The 13,748-nt window shown below is 36.6% G+C and overlaps 2 protein-coding genes across 2 annotated transcripts in view; both read left to right on the top strand.

Moving 5' to 3' along the window:
* Window positions 1-13,748, top strand: part of LOC134669079 (uncharacterized) — a 231,814-nt gene that overhangs the window by 39,826 nt on the left and 178,240 nt on the right. The window contains exon 2 of the mRNA XM_063526605.1: window positions 4,377-4,414. The gene's annotated coding sequence lies outside the window, so the exon portion shown is untranslated. The remainder of the gene's footprint in view (window positions 1-4,376; window positions 4,415-13,748) is intronic.
* The window catches only part of LOC134669094 (uncharacterized), a 272,403-nt gene that overhangs the window by 195,341 nt on the left and 63,314 nt on the right, over window positions 1-13,748 (top strand). The gene's annotated exons all lie outside the window — the stretch shown is intronic.

Genomic DNA, 13,748 nt, shown 5'->3' with positions numbered 1-13,748 from the left:
TCGAATTTATATGCAAGATGACGTGCGAGAAAGTGACAGCACGTTGTAAACAATGATTAAACGCTTTTTGTCCATCTATCACAGGTAGCTCAGTACAATCGATTACGTGTTCTGATGATATATGCTGATAAAAACTATGATGGAGGCGAAGAGAAATTTACATGATATCTATCAGAGGGCGTGGAGTCCAAGAGATCAGATAAATAAGATAGACAAGTGTGTGAACTGATGTTCTCTCTTTATTTGCGATGAAGAAAAAAACCTGAGGAGCTTAAGGTTACGTCAAGGTAGTCACGACGAAGCTATGAATGCGTATAATATAAAGGGTTCCATTATATTTTAATGAATCCCATCATCGGATCACATTTCTTATTAAAAAATACCGCAACTATTAAAAACTTAGATTTTCAAACAAACACTCCAGAAATGTCAATACATGACCAAGTTCAAGGACTACTTCAATACTTCAAGAAGTATAATGTTAAGAAAAAGAAGAAAATTATAATTTAAGAAATATTTATTGAACATTTTATAATTATGCGTTGAACCTTAATCAGCATTAGAAAAGTAACCATCAAAGTAAGCAAAATATTCCCAACTCGACGCCTCGAAGACTATTAAAATCATAATCATGTTTTTGCAGAAATTATATTACAAGGTAGAAAGCTCGTGTTCCCATGTCAAAATGGAGGCGAGAGCCCGGTTCGCAAGCTTACATAACCTCAAACATGATGCAAACAAGAGCAAAGCCGATGGATATGGCATTTTTGATTAGCTAACTTTAAATTTGGAAGAAAGTGGCTTAGTTCAAATTGCTCTGAGGCCGAGTAATTGACCTTTGGATGATGGAAACGGAATAATGGTCCATGGAACTTTCATTGTGATGAATTAAGTTATTTGGATAATTTGACTGTAATAGAAAAACTGTAGTTTTGGCTTCAAATGTTTATCATCGCGCATTAAATACAATACCTATGTACCTATAGTAGTAGTAATTAAATTATGTTTAGGCCTGCCATACCAGATCTTCTCCTTTGAAAAACAAGAAGTATTTCGAATTAAGTATGTCACATATTACGTTATAGTATTCCAGGAAGTATTAAAATACGAGTAATATTGGTTGGTATTGTGTATAATTTTATCGCGACCTATATTAACAAATATCGTGACAACGCACCGAAATCGATTTAAAACTTTCTTCATCCACTCTTACCGGCTGCTTTCCTGACTCGATACAAAAGCAATAATTTTACCTGCCGGCGTTCCATTTTCAAAGAATCCGTTTGAAAATAGAGTGCACGTTTGAATCCCGTGCTAACAACTCTAACAAGGCCTGTCTCGGCTTCGTTACCAGACAATGCAAGTAATGTGCTACAAGTGGCAGAGGTTAGAACAGACAACTGTGGCATAATGAGGCAGACACAGATTGTGTACAGTTATATGCAGTATGCTGTTCTGTTTGGTCTATTATTCTAATCCTTATTTTAACTTAACTCTTGAACACATGAACTCTTGAAAAAATAATGACCATATAGTATGTATTTTTGTGCGGTGGTTCCAATGCAACACTGCTCATATCATCAAAAAATTCAAAAATCCATTCCATCTTGTCCCAACGCACCTTGCTGTTTTTAAAGCAAGTTAATTATTCCTATGCAAATGTAAAAGGTGACCCAGTTATTATGAAGATAGAATGTTCTTCTCTAAGGTCACCTGTCCTGCGTAGTATTGGAATAGCAACGAACATCAATATTAAAATCGCTACGAACTGACCGATGACTCAAGGTTGACCGCCGTCTTGACCTAGTAATTCGCGATCACAATAATATTTGGTAACTCTTGCTTGTTTAACCTTTAGCATCAACATTGATCTTGTTATTATGGAACTCTAATTTTACTTGCTCTAATTTTTTATGATTTTCGGCACAGTTAGAGATCACACGATTTCTAAGTTTTTAATGCGCAACTCTGATTTGAAACGCTTCTTTCTCTAATTCGTATGCGGTAACTGGTAACCAAAGATGTTTACAACTCAAACTAGAGCAGATTTGACAGTTTCAAAAATAGCTTTTACAGCCTTTCGTAACACGTCGTTATTCTTTCATTTGTACTGTCGACATAACGCGCTCTTTTATTTTCAAATACATCCATCACGTGCAACGTTCCATCACTCAAACGTTTACGTAAGTGTTAACGATAACTATAAAAGTTACAGGTTACAGTTAATCGTTAGTTATTGATAGCTCTAATCCATTGGACTAGGATTTAACGTCGATTATTTAATAAAGCTCTATAGCTATATCCTGCTCCGCTTGTATAAACGCCAATGCTAACTAGTCACGATTTACCTACTAAAATTTCCGTCATAAGAATGCAGTCTAATAGACCTTCAAAAACAAAACTGATAAACAAAAGAGGTAAAACATGTTCGAAAATTTCAAACAAAGCTTCACTTGCATCCATAATCATTTGTTGGAACACTTACTTTCTTGTTCTTACCGACGTCACAAAGGCTAACATACGGTTGCCTTATTAAAATTCAATAAAGGTGACGTCGAGTTCAAAGCCAGATGCCTCGTCACGCCCGCGGCTATCCATCTGTCGAGAAATTGTGGTACGATAACACACAAGGCTGTACGCAAACAGGGTGGTCGACAACTTCCATAAGGCCCTTGTTGATTAGCTATTGTTTTGACAGCTGCGTAAATTTTTAATCTCAATGTCTCAGTCCAAATAAGCGGCATTGTAAAAACATGGAAAATCCATGTTTGTTTCGATCTTGCTTCATCGCATCTGAAATAACAAAACGTACCTACTTCACAATGTTTCTCAATTTTAGAAAATTCTTATAAGAGCGTTTTTTTGCTTCTATCTTCCGACTCGAGTTTGGAGTCATTGTCCCCACGAACTCGTAAAAATGACTTGTCTTGCGTAACAATTAGATTCTTTCTTTCCGTTTTATAATGTTAGAGTTCTGTGTCTTAACGGTGATGTTACCTCATTCTAGGTTAATATCACTTATTTATAATTGTTTTCATTATGCGAGCCTTATACTGGAATCAGTTATGTAACGCTGCCATACATGACCCAAAAATTTTTTATTAAGCTATGAGCTTCATCACATCTGATATTTGAGTAATTCTAAGCATTTCTAGCCTGGGGTGGGGCGGAGGGTGGGGTACAAAAACGGCCGCCACCCGTCATCTTTAAAAAAAATCTATTCTGATCCTGGTGGGTACTAGGGCAAGTTTGGTATCATTTTCGTATTAACCAAAGACGTAGAATTCATTGCTGATATTTGTTTTTTTCAGTTTCATAGTAATTTTACAAGAAAAACGTAAAAAGGTGAAAAAATTTGGTTGGAGATTTTTGCTACGCGGAGCCGAAACTACAAACGATAGAAAGTTGAAATTTGCACACTAGATTACATTTATAAAGTGTACAAGAGGTAAGAAGCGATTTTGAGAAATTCGACCCCTAAGGGGATTAAAAAGGGGATGAAAGTTTGTATGGGGTTCAAGTTTTATTTTAAGCTAGGAATTTGAAACTTCGTAAAACGATATATTATTAAAATACAAGAAAACTAATTTCAGCGTTTTTGAAAATTCATCCCCTAACAGGGTTAAAAAGGGGTTGAAAGTTTGAATCCATTACAAATCCGAGTAGACACACATTTCTTATTGCCGCCCAGGCTTGAAATGCTTAGAATTACTCAAGGAACATATGTGATGAAGCTCAAAGCTTAATAAAAAATTTTTGGGTCAACTTTATAACTGCTTTCGCTATTAGCTTGATTAAACCAATTAAAATTAACGATGGAGATGTAATGCGCGTCAATAATAATGAATGCATGTTAGAAATCACGGTAATTATATGCGTAAAGTTAACTCGCGATAATAAATTTCAACTAGTTGCGCGTGTCTTCATAAAATAGGGATGATTTATCTTAACCATTTCCCTCGATAGCATTGAGTTCAATTTATTCGTTGAACGAGCTTTCTCGCTCTACAGGTTGTCTGTTACATTAGTTACGTGTATTGCAAAATCTGAAGTATGATTCAATACACATTTTATAATAATAAACATCATCCATACAAATCTTGACCACACCTCTAGGAACAGGTTCTACGCACACAGACGCGTCATTTATTTTGTCAAAATGGCCGCGTATCGACTCGTTTGATCACCTCTTACTTTCGTTATTTTCACTTTCGATCCCAGTAATATATTGTGTATACGTTACTCAATTTGTTCGTCGCCATCGTAACTTCCGTAGGGGGCGTTACTGTTTACATTTAATCACTTTTATCATTAATACATCTTGCCTTAATGTTTTTCTTTTTACATTTTCTAATCACGTTTTTTCTTAATTACAGATTGTGAACGGTTTTGTGGCGTTCTTCTCTCATTCAAGGTAAGCTTTTGAATTGCTTTTTAATTTTATCAATTTTCATTATATCTCGGTAATGATTTTGATAATCATTTTGCTCGTATATGTATAACACACATACTAATTGAACATAATATTGAAACACATTAAAATTTACTTAGTATTTGACTCAAGATTTTTGCAAGGTCTCGTTTTTTTGCTACACGAAATCACAAAAACAACGAATTGGTTTGAAATGTATGTGCATAGGTATATTAGGTATTTACCATTTTGATTAGCATTCGTAAAGTTTTACAAAAACAGAACTTATATACCAAGTGTAAAGTAATTACATCAACAATGCACGATAAGGAAGTCGTATCTTGTAAAAAAAACCCTATGGAAGTGGCGTCCTTGGCACTACCTGGTTCCGTCGGAAATGACGGTGGCTTTTATATTATATTATGAATGCCAGTAAGTATGTAAATATTTTATAAGTAGCATCACAATTCACTAACTCTCTGTACGGATATGATGGTCGTATTTGTTTACGTGACAGCGTGATAAAACGGTGTCCGTCTCTTTCTATCCCTCAGAGTTAAAAAGTGACAGTTGTTTTATCACGTGGATAAATGTGGATAAATCCATAATAGGCTTGCTGAAGTAGATAAGCGCCAAATAAATAGACGAGTCCTAATAGGTACAATCATATAAAAACCTTTGCCTGTTTATCCATCAAGTAGTGTTTATTACTCGAATGCCAGAAAAACGCAAGGGATATTTACCGAAGACAGCTTTCAGATAAATAGACGGCTATTTAACTAATGCTAATTGTGAGGAGGTGGGTAAACACCGAGTGAATAGGCAGGTATGTGATAATCATCATCATCATCATAACTTAAGAGCTTTGCTCTTGTCGGTGGAGTAATCGCCAATCATTTCTTTCTTGTGCCAGTGATAATCATATAATTAATTATAATTGTTTAATGGATAGGTACGTATTTATTTGAACTAAAAGTTACTAAAATGCGCATCCAAAAAAGTGTGTAAAACACCCGTTAACCATAAAAACTTAACATGTCTTAAATCAATGAGCATTGAGCAAAAACTATTTTATTTATCAACATAACGTAAAATCTTTACTTTGAAGTAAATGTTTCTCATAAAACGCAACGTATAAAAAAATGCAGCACGACGAAAACTTATTCTAAAAAATCTAGCCCTTAAGATCAATGAACCTAACAGCTGCTGGGTACGCGTAAAACTGTGAAATAGTCCATAATTACAGGCCTGGGAGGTGGTCATTGGTCACAGTACAGTAATTAGAGCCCTACAGACGTACCAACAGTACCCCTCGAGAGTTCACATAATACTGGTCATAAAAGGCTTCGATATAGTGTGGTTAAAGTTCAACGAACTACAGAAAGAAATGAAGATCTCATCTGTTTAGACAGCATTGTATTACGAGATTCCCCGGGGCTGAATGATTGTTTTGTCATAGAGATAAACTTTTATTGTGTTCTAATCAAGTAATTAAGTTTCATTTAGATTACGCTGAATGAAATAAAACTAGATTGTAATGATCGTAATAAGCTGTGTAATAAAACATTTTTATTTAGTGTAAATCGTTATGTTCTATCTTATTCCTACTAGGTACTCCATAGTGTTTTCAGTCATAATACATATTATAAATCTAAAGCGAAATTAAAATCGGATTCAATCACAGACGTAACGAACCTTAAGTAAATATGTATTTTGAAAGGTAAATTATGTGACAATAAATAAGAAAGCTATTATCTAAATTAATATTTCTGTTGTGACAGAAATAAAACACAATCGCTAAATTATTAATTTCACGACGAAAACCGGTACGAATACCTATCACGGAGAAAATCGAAATTCGAATGCACCTGGCGCTTTCGCCAATCTAACGCGCTCTATGTCTACTCTTATGGTCTTATATAAGACCTTATAACTCAGGGGTCTCGGTCACCGTGTGACCCTTGTGACAGGTTTCTTATTGGAGGTTACACTTTATAGATGACTTTGAGATAGAGTTTGACAATGTGTTAGATTTATTGGATTTTTTAATATCTATTGAAAATTTAAGTTTAGGAGTAAATATCGGCACGGGGTCATTATTGCCAACATTTACAGCAGGCGTATTATGGATGGCTTAACACCGTGATAAAATAACTGTCACCTTTTAACACCGTGGGATAGAGAGTGACAGACATCGTTTTATCATGCTGTCACGTAGACAAGAACAACCAGTCCATACTGGAGCCAGGACCGAACCACTGTCGAGCTGCATACTTAATCGAAACAGGCCACACCCGGTATATCTACATGACATCATTTTTCAAATGTTAACAACTAAAATAATCATTAAATTACATGTAAGGCTTGTTCGCTGATCATTTTATTCTTATCTGTCTTAATGGTTTTTATCATTTTATGACTACTTATAATAGTAGTTACATAAAATGACGTTCACATCCTTGATGTTTTTTTATTTTTGTACCTATTACGAATAAGAAGACTTTCAATTCAACATTAGTTATCGAAGCGTAAAGGAAATTGACATAACGCAGGTTTGGCACTTTCTCATGAGTCGAACACGTTTTGTTAGTGGAAAATTCGATAGGAAAGCTATTATATAATACATATTTATTTATTTACTTATACATTTACAAATTCATTGTATGTTAGGATGTTCTAGGCTAAAATATGTATGTACTTAATATGAAACGGATCTGAAGTTGTGAAGTGAAACATATTAAAGTACTAAAGTTGATCCATACCATTGTCAATTTCTAAATTTATTGAATTGTCATCGCAGCAGTAAGGCGAATGACCAGAATGCGGGACGGAAATGGATAATCAATGTTATTAAAACTCTATCGACTAGGAATTAAGGTTCACTTTTGTATCAGTGACACATCCAAAGCCCTATCATCAGATAAACCTATGTCAACTTGTCATTATAACTTCACGCATCGTGTACCTTAGGATTTACAAGCATTAAATATTACCGCCAATTCTTATTGGCATCAAATACCTACAGGGCTCAGTGCAACCCCGGGTCAGAGCAGACTGGCCACACTTACAAGTCAATCCTGTTAGAGCCAGCATTTCAGACGTCAGCGTTTAGAAGATTATACGTTTTGACAGCTGTCAAATTATAGCCTTAGATAATCGATTGGCGGCGTAATCGATTATTCGTTTCTATAATGTAATCGATAAGATTTCTCTTGGAGATGTGACTTTCTGCATTCTTTGTTTTTGCTGCAAATTGATTAGCTATGGCTATAATAACAAGTATTGATTTGGATGCTTATTGATTTATAAAGTCGTTATGAAGTTAACTAAGTTGTGTAGTTCTGTTGTTGCGTTATAACCCATTTAGAGGTTTCAACTAGCTTTTGCAGATTTATTTAGGTACATTATTAGTTATTACTTTGTTTTTGTGTTTAGTGAGTTGACTGGTTGAACATAATAATAAATATATTAGGTAACTTTTGAATAAAAGTAGGTGCTGTAGCGATGCTACATGGTTTCCTATACCAAACATGTACTTTCTCATACAATGTGACCTGTACAACATTAGTGTCGCATTTTGGACAGAATAACATACACCAGAGTATGACACTTATGTAAAGCTGTAATGTACCTTCTCAGCTGTAGGTTGATTAACATATCTTGCCTCCTGGTTAACTGGCTTCGAGGAGACAAGTCCAAAGAGCATGCCACTCGAACGGAACTTGTCACCCAGATTGTGCAGAGATTGCTGGACCAAACCTGGCTTCATGCATATCAAAACGATCCTCGTGGTCTACTCTAACTGCCCAAGTAGGTCGCATCCTAGTTTAGTTTGTATTTTAGAATCATTTATGAAATTATATAAAAACATAAAAAAGACTTTCGTTGGGTAGTCGTAAGTTTGACAGCCCGGTGACAGCTAAGAATATAGGCGTTTTGTTCAGGCATAAGCAAGGATATATTCCAAAGGAAACAAAGTAGAAACGTACGATATAAATGTAATTATTAGAAATTATTATTAACCACTTAAAATATTACAAGTATTAATGAGCATTGATATTTTTCGAGAATCATTTGATTTAGAAAAGATTTAAGTTGGTTTGACGTTTAATGTGTTGATGTGAATCGAAACGCAACGTGTCCGGTAGGGGAAGATTTCGAACTGTCACTGTCACCTACACTTGGACTTGGAATGGGAATACGCTAGCATGTGGATGGTTTCTAATTAAAGATTAAGGGGAATTGCCTCGTCTCCTTCCGCCGCCTGGTCCGGCTGGTGGGAGACCGATTTGTAAAGTGCGTATATCGCTGTGCGTGAATTGTGCGCGTGATTTATTTAGTGCGTCCCGTGTCGCCGATGGACATGAGCACGGTTGGTGACCGTGTTCCCTGGCGCGCTGTTGCGCGTCCCCGATTTTGCTGAGCGTCATGCTGACGCTGCTTCTACGCCGTAGGACGCGGCCTCGATCTGCAGGCCGTGTGTCGGATGGCTATGCTGCCGTCCGACGACTCCAAGGTGTCTTCACGCGGGTCCTTCCCGTGAAAGTCCGAGCGCCGCGGGTTGTTCTCGCCTTAGCTTGTCACAGCTGGGGCTCGATGAACGCCCGCCGCTGATCTACGTCGATCTGTCTGCTACGCTAAGTTCCAGGATGAAAGCTACACCCGGTATCCGTGAGTGCACTAGACTTTCGTTTTATGTTTTGGCCAAAACTCCGCGTTTCGCCCGTCTCGCGACCGTAGATTATGAATTGCCATAGTGTCACCGTACAGCCGCCAACGGTTTATAGAAACAAATTGTATTGTGAGTAGCGCCCGCCCTAAAGCGGAGTGCCTTGTAAGTAGTTAGCGGAGTATATTAAATTGCATGTCAGATATTTGGTTTTATCTTTTCAATATCCTACCAAGTTCCCATTAACCAGGTTAGAATAACAAGAGGACCCTTGTACTCCAATAGTCCAATGTTTTGCTGCGGATCTTATCCGAGGCATTTTTCCCATTAATTATTTAAGCATTTAAAATATTATTATTTTTTATACACTACAATGTCACGCTACTTTAAATCTAATTATTTTTTATTCACGACAATGGCGCCCGAAGAAAGCTTAAATTAAATATATAGCCTGGTTACTGTGAGCTTGGGGAGCGATAACATCAATTTATAAAATTTTAGTCATTTAAAAAACTTTATTTTTAAAAAAAATTTAGTGAAATTATTTATATTAAAAATATAATATTAATTAATTTGTAAGTTTACTTGTGACAGGGTAACAAATTCATCAATTATTACAATTATTATTAGGCTACACTATGACTAATTAGCATAGCGCTCAGCCACATATTATTATTTTTTTTCACCATGCTCCATTTGAGAGATAGGTAATTTATTTTAACACTTCCTGTATAAAGTGAAGTGTTACCAATTTATTATACATAATTACATACCCTGACACAAGCAAACCATTTTTTTCCACCGACATACCGGACGGACGGGGAAGGAGAGGAATTTTATGAAGTAGGAGGGGGGGGATACCTTATCTACTCACCCCTACCCAAGCCTAATGCCTCATTGTTTAATACGCGACCATGGGGTGCCGCGTTAGACAACCACCCGCCCGACCCACCCATTTCAAAAGTATTAAAATATTTATTCATTTTTATTTCTCAAACCAACTCAAACTTTTCATTCCGGTGACTTAGTATGATAGACGAGACACTCTAAATTTCTTTGTTTTGGACTTATTCGGTTCTAAATCGAACTATTTTATAGAACTTAAATGTTCATATTATTTGTTTTTTGTTTTTTTGAAATGTGAGGAAATTGGTCTTAGAATCAACCTCAATTTCGGCTATCTTAGCATAGCATTTTTTAAAGTTCTGCTGAAACATGCACCATTTGTATTCGCTAAAGGTAGGGACATGTTGTTGAACGGCATGCTGCATTCCATTTGGAGTAGTATTCCTGATTCGTCACATAACCTCCGAATTTCCGACTGCTAGAGCAAACCGCTTTGTAGTTAAGGTAATCTGAAAAAAATCAGTTACCATTTAATTTCAAAGCATTGGTTCAGTGACATTATGCTCAATATTATATTTTACAAGGTGTATTTTCAAGTTAGTAACTTATTTTTTATTTGGGTGAACTCAGGTAACAACCCATTTTTTTGAGTACGCGTACCTCCTTGACTAATTTGGTCAAGATTTTTTTTGAAGCGTTTCCAGGGAAACCAAATTTTTTTGTGACTACACACCCTAAGGGTCCAGGGTGATGTAATTATATTGGATATAATTCACTGACTTAGACATGAAAAAGAAAACTAAGTTTTTTTTTTCATTTAGTGTAAGCCCGCTGGCTACACATTGGGATTTGACTTGAGTGTGAGCTACAAGTTAGCCTCCACTATTATTAATATAATTTGTAGATATAAATTAGCAACTAGTTACCACATTACATTAAGGTACTAGTAAGTTAATTTTGTAGTCTTAGGCATGCACATAGTAGGGCATGCCATATTAAAACTTAATATTAATTCTTAGTATTCCATTAGGTATATGACTACTTTTAATATACTAAATGGTAAGAATTTATAAATATAGTTGAAAATACTTAATATTTAAATTGGATTTAAATACTTTAGTAAACCTTAGAATAGGGAGTTAGCTTATTATTATTTATGTCAAATAGTGGCTAGACCAGTCAATTTAGGATTACTGGAATTAAAAAAAATATTTTTTAGTTAGGTTGCAGAAACCACAGTGTAGTGGCCATGCACTGTGATTTCTAATAGAGTTAATATTTAGAAATAAAATTTACAGTCCCAGAGATGGACATAGGTAAATTAAGTTTTAATGACGGTTAGCATGCTCAGTAAATACGGTTCTAAGCTTAATGTTAAACGAATATGTATAATTAACGTCCTAATGGACTTGTTGATTAGGTATCCGGTTACTTTATTTTTCTCCGGTTACCCCGGCTGCCTCGGTTAACCGGTGCTTAACCTCTTTGCCGAGAGAGGGGATATTGTAGCGATGCTACATGGTTTCCTATACCAAACATGTACTTTCTCATACAATGTGACCTGTACAACATTAGTGTCGCATTTTGGACAGAATAACATACACCAGAGTATGACACTTATGTAAAGCTGTAATGTACCTTCTCAGCTGTAGGTTGATTAACATATCTTGCCTCCTGGTTAACTGGCTTCGAGGAGACAAGTCCAAAGAGCATGCCACTCGAACGGAACTTGTCACCCAGATTGTGCAGAGATTGCTGGACCAAACCTGGCTTCATGCATATCAAAACGATCCTCGTGGTCTACTCTAACTGCCCAAGTAGGTCGCATCCTAGTTTAGTTTGTATTTTAGAATCATTTATGAAATTATATAAAAACATAAAAAAGACTTTCGTTGGGTAGTCGTAAGTTTGACAGCCCGGTGACAGCTAAGAATATAGGCGTTTTGTTCAGGCATAAGCAAGGATATATTCCAAAGGAAACAAAGTAGAAACGTACGATATAAATGTAATTATTAGAAATTATTATTAACCACTTAAAATATTACAAGTATTAATGAGCATTGATATTTTTCGAGAATCATTTGATTTAGAAAAGATTTAAGTTGGTTTGACGTTTAATGTGTTGATGTGAATCGAAACGCAACGTGTCCGGTAGGGGAAGATTTCGAACTGTCACTGTCACCTACACTTGGACTTGGAATGGGAATACGCTAGCATGTGGATGGTTTCTAATTAAAGATTAAGGGGAATTGCCTCGTCTCCTTCCGCCGCCTGGTCCGGCTGGTGGGAGACCGATTTGTAAAGTGCGTATATCGCTGTGCGTGAATTGTGCGCGTGATTTATTTAGTGCGTCCCGTGTCGCCGATGGACATGAGCACGGTTGGTGACCGTGTTCCCTGGCGCGCTGTTGCGCGTCCCCGATTTTGCTGAGCGTCATGCTGACGCTGCTTCTACGCCGTAGGACGCGGCCTCGATCTGCAGGCCGTGTGTCGGATGGCTATGCTGCCGTCCGACGACTCCAAGGTGTCTTCACGCGGGTCCTTCCCGTGAAAGTCCGAGCGCCGCGGGTTGTTCTCGCCTTAGCTTGTCACAGCTGGGGCTCGATGAACGCCCGCCGCTGATCTACGTCGATCTGTCTGCTACGCTAAGTTCCAGGATGAAAGCTACACCCGGTATCCGTGAGTGCACTAGACTTTCGTTTTATGTTTTGGCCAAAACTCCGCGTTTCGCCCGTCTCGCGACCGTAGATTATGAATTGCCATAGTGTCACCGTACAGCCGCCAACGGTTTATAGAAACAAATTGTATTGTGAGTAGCGCCCGCCCTAAAGCGGAGTGCCTTGTAAGTAGTTAGCGGAGTATATTAAATTGCATGTCAGATATTTGGTTTTATCTTTTCAATATCCTACCAAGTTCCCATTAACCAGGTTAGAATAACAAGAGGACCCTTGTACTCCAATAGTCCAATGTTTTGCTGCGGATCTTATCCGAGGCATTTTTCCCATTAATTATTTAAGCATTTAAAATATTATTATTTTTTATACACTACAATGTCACGCTACTTTAAATCTAATTATTTTTTATTCACGACAGTGCCTTATCAGTAATTCCTGCAACTCATTCCGTCATTATTGTATTAGTATTGCTTTGATAATTAATCAATATAAATACGTAAAAATATACATGTACTAGGTATAATTAATTAAGGAGGATGGAGAGGATTAGCTGGACGGAAAGGAAGACGAATGAAGAGGTCCTGAGTATGATAGGAGAAAAGCGATGCTTGTTAAATGCAATAAGAAATAGGAGAGGCATGATGTTAGGACACCTTATACGGCATGATAACTTTTTCCTAAACATCCTGGAAGGCAGGATTGAAAAGACAAGAGAAGAAGGGAGACCTAGAATCACTTATCTCAGCCAAATAAAAAATAATGCGTCGTATGTGGAAATTAAAAGACTGGCACAAGAAAAAAATGATTGGCGATTGCTCCACCGACAAGAGCAAAGCTCTTAAGTTATGATGATGATGATGAGGTATAATTAAAACACATCTATTGTATAGCAATAATAATTTTAAGGTAATATCTACAAACAAACTAATTAGCTCCTATTGCTATTTTTCTTAAGAAGTTACCTATGTATATTTATTACACACTACGCTGATAGCTAACAGCCGTATTCGAACAATTATATGCGTCAAATACTAGATATTGAAACGATATGGATTGGATAGGTCAATGTCAAACAAGTGACGTTTTTGATTGAAGAAACTTCAATTTTGACACTTGTTTGACACTGACATATCCAATCCATATCGTAT

This window comes from Cydia fagiglandana, chromosome 11 (genome assembly GCF_963556715.1).
Source record: "Cydia fagiglandana chromosome 11, ilCydFagi1.1, whole genome shotgun sequence".
NCBI lineage: Eukaryota > Metazoa > Arthropoda > Insecta > Lepidoptera > Tortricidae > Cydia > Cydia fagiglandana.
The sequence above is the reverse complement of the archived record's forward strand: the minus strand, read 5'-3'. Positions and strand labels throughout refer to the sequence as shown.